Raw genomic sequence first — 4,435 nt, 5'->3', positions numbered from 1 at the left:
TATATATATATGTATGTATATCTATATATATTAATTCATTAATTAATTTATAAACATATATTCTTATCTAATATTGTGAAAACAAAAAGTGATTTATATTTTTTCAAATTAAAAAATTTCAATTGAATTGATCATAAAAACTAAAGTATGAAGTATCCACTAATATCATGAAATCCATGTTTCATAAAAAGATTAAAATATAAATGAAATGTCATATATTATTAAATGTTTGACCAAAAGATAATCTATCAAGTCTAATTAAAAATTAATTGCAATGTAAATTTGATATTACTAAAACAAATTAAATGAAACTGAAAATATAACATAAGCTTGAAATTCAAAGAAACAAATCTTACATAAGACTTTTATCGCTAGTTTCAATATAGAATACATAAATATGATTTAAATTTTACTCAACAATAAATTTTATTTGAATTCAAATATTAGAATACTAATAAATTTATGCTAATGAGAAATAAGCATGGCATAAAAGATAGATAATACAAAAAAAAAATGCATAGAATCACATGAAATAAGATTGAGAACGAGAAGAGCTTTTAATAACACCATGTAATTACCATCAATTCACAACCTTTGGTTATGAATTCAAGAGTGTGATACCCTTTTGTCAATTACACCAATTACCTGCAAACCAAGTAATTATATGTCCAACTAAAAAAGTCAGACAATGTAATTCCACATAATTACACCAAATCCAATTACGAGGGTGTCCTTCCAAACATGCCCTTAGTATTTTTTGGCTCCGCTGAAATTGAATCTTCATTGACCATTATGTCAGACCCTTGAGTGCATAACGTGACAAGTTTATAAATGTGCAATATTTATAGAGTGTAAATGAACAAGCGGCTATATAATTGCTATTACTAAAAGTCAATTTTATAGCCTATTTGGATACACATAAAAAACTACGTTTATTAAATTAGTTTAGTTCAAAAGTTTTTTGCTAAAAAATAGTTTTTTGATAAGTAATTTTCATTTTATCAATGAATTCTAGAAACACTTTTGAATATCAATTAATATTTGACCGAACTTTTTAAAAGAACTTTAAAATGTAATTTTGTCAAATACTAATGTGAGACTCTTCAACAGTAGTAAATCAATTATTGAAATAATTTAATTATTAATGAACTTGCATTTTTCTAATTGATAATTACTGATATACTCTTTATGTTTTAATTTGTCTGTATGTCTTATTCCGATTTGGTCTAACTTTGTAAAGATAAAGAAGACTTTTAAAATTTGTGGTCTTAAACTAAATATATGTAGAATGAACTAAAATATTCTTCCATCTTGTAGTCTTAAATACGTCACGTGAAAAGTTAAAATTAAAGATTCTTCAATAAACAAAAAATGCATCTATTTTAAATAGACTAAATGTTAAAATAAGACAAATAAATTTAAACGAGAGTATTTAAATGATTCAATTTTTGTTATGTTCGTAGTTCTTTGAGTTTATAGGAAACAAGTGAATGTGAGTTGCTAGTCATTTTTAATTTTAACAAATCCTATAGGGATTATAATGTGCTGGGTGGGTTAACTCAAACACGCAAAATTCTCAATCCGCCCTATTCCACCCCGTATAACAATTTTTTCTATTCTCAATCGACCCAACCCCATATAAATTTGTTGTGTCCTTATAACACCCTAGAAAATTATTGAGGTAAGCCTCGAACCATTCTTTGTTGAGAGTAAAAATTTATTGAGGACTTGAAATTTTTTTAAGTGTTAAGGTCGCTTGATGTAGCACCTTTAGTTCCAAAAAGAACTAAAGAGGAGTCATTCCAAGGTTCTTCTAAGTTTTTGGTCAACATGAAACAACCATAACGTTTAGCACATGATGATTTAGGAGACCATAAGGTATCAAATTAATGGTCTTGGAATCCTCTTTCCAGGCTCGTTGAGTTTGCTAATTTTCGAGGTTGTATGAGGGAGATATGCCCATTTGAAGTTGGATTATCCAAATAAGAAAAAATACCTGAAAATATGAAAGGTATTTATGTATTTTCCTTATTGAATAAGATTAAATAGAATTTTAGTAATATTCTGGGGAAAAATCTAATTTCAGTCAATATTTATATATCAAATACGCTTAGGGGTCGTTTCGTATGCTGCATTATGAGAAAATTTATGTATCATGTAATGTATTATTCAATACTATGTTTGGCAGGAACATGGGTCTATGAATAACTAATTCATGGATTAGTTATACCTCCGACATGGTATGATGATGTATTACTAATACCTTCCTTTTGGAGTTATTAGTAATACATAGGATATAACACCATGGGATTAGACTATGTAAAGACAATTATATCCCTCTAATGAGTTCAATTATTTATTAATCTCTTGATTTTATGATTATATTTTTAGTTTTATACTAGTAAATTCATTTGAATAACAACGAGAGAATGCTCAAGCGATAGGAATATATCCAGTTCTCTCGCAATATATTCGCTTACAAATTATTTAGAGAGAGTTGTTTGTTACTAAATAAATCAATTACGAATTTGAAATGTGAGTTGTGTATTTGTATATGACGTTAGTGATCTTAATTTTTTTTGTTTGTGTGTGGAGGGGGGGGGGGGAGTTTCTAATTAATTGTATTCTGAACAATTAAAAAAATTACATACATATTAAAATTACAACTTGCAATTTTATGTGTAAATGTAGATGGTTTATTCAATTTTACGATTGTTGACCGTTATTAAGATGACCATTATTTCTCCTCAAATAATTCAAGTAAAAATATAGCAAACATGACAACAAAATTTTTGTTCTCATAGCTATTATTTACAAGGCCATAGAAAAATATATATTGTCCGGTAATTATATACGTTGACACACTTAAAAAAAATTCAAGAGTATAATTGAAAAGATGTTTATTTTTATAAAATTTTAATACAAACACAAGATGAGGTGGGAAACAATGAACCAAACATTTGATAAAAATAAGCATTACATTATCCATGCACTACTAATCCCTGTATTACTAATCCCTGCTTTATTAGTCTTTGTACCAAACGATCCCTTAGGGTTTTGTACAAAACGTCCCCTTAGGGTTTTAGAAGAGAGTTCATTCAACTCATCCCTAAGTTCTTTTAAGTTTTGATGTAAAATTTTACTTGGTTCAATTTAAAACGACCATATCTCTTAGAATATAAAGAGTTACGTAACCCATAAACTATCCAATTAAAGGTAATTGAATATGCTTTCCAACGCAACTAATTTTGCGTCAATCCCATTTCTGAGTAAAAATTTATGACAATTTTAGTAACTGGTACAGTGTAATGACAAATTACTTGACGATAAGACATTTAAAAGGGTCTTTTTGCATTTTACCTCCAAGAAAATCCTAAAAGATTTTCTTGCCTAATTAAATACCCACGTTAATCAAATGATCATATTTTAACCCATTATTCTCTTATCTCTCAAAGCATAGGACAAAACCCTAAGGAAACATTGAGTTAGAAAACTCCATGCAACATCTTCCAATCTTTTTCAGATCGTTTTCAAGATTTTTCTTCAAGGTAAGTCCTTCTCCAAGAATCATTCTTTACAACTCAAATTCCTCCATAAAATTATGAACAATAATAAAAATCATAATTCTTGGCCATAGAATTCCAAGAAACTAATTAATGAAATTTCAAGAAAGAGTTTCTTGATTTTTCTCCTTTATGTTATGGTTTCAAAGCCTCTAATCAATTTTTTCCCAGAGATTCTTCAAAAACCTTGTTGTTTTAGGTATGTATGGCAATCATAGTGTTGGGCTAGTTTGTCCTCGCGCCCTACATCTTCATTCAAATAAGTAAAAGAGAAATCTAGAATTTTACCCCTAAATTTGAATATTTTTTAGATAAGTTAATTAGAGTCTCTATATTTTTTATTAAGATCCTTGAGTTTATTTGTTCATGATCATATTTTAGCATGAACCTTATTTTGAGTTATAAATCTTTAGAGGCTTTTTAAACCAACAATTCAGTTTAAATTGAGTTTTTTGAGGAAGTAAAAATGATTTTTGAGAAAAGAGTTTTCTAAAACATGATTAGTATGACAATTGTGTATGTCATCAATGTATGAACAATATTGTATCAAGATATACCATCAATGTTTCTGCAGTATGACTTCCCGAGTTATCAATAATCATACTATAATATGATTTTGATATGTTTTGTGAAAGTATTTTCAAGTATGAGTTGAGTAAGAGTATAAGGGGACTATGTATTCCTATAGGTATCAATTTTAACATTGATGAAAGAGAAAATGAGATTCCTAAATGAGTTATTAGTTTAAAATATATTCAAGAGAAGATAGCTCTTTCAAAAGGATGGTTTGAGTAATTATTACAAGTCACGGGAAGATTTATGTTTTTAAACATATGAGCATAAGTGTGTATATATATATATATATATATATA

This window comes from Solanum pennellii, chromosome 10, assembly GCF_001406875.1.
Source record: "Solanum pennellii chromosome 10, SPENNV200".
In the NCBI taxonomy this organism is placed as follows: Eukaryota; Viridiplantae; Streptophyta; class Magnoliopsida; order Solanales; family Solanaceae; genus Solanum; species Solanum pennellii.
This window is presented reverse-complemented; position numbering follows the sequence as displayed.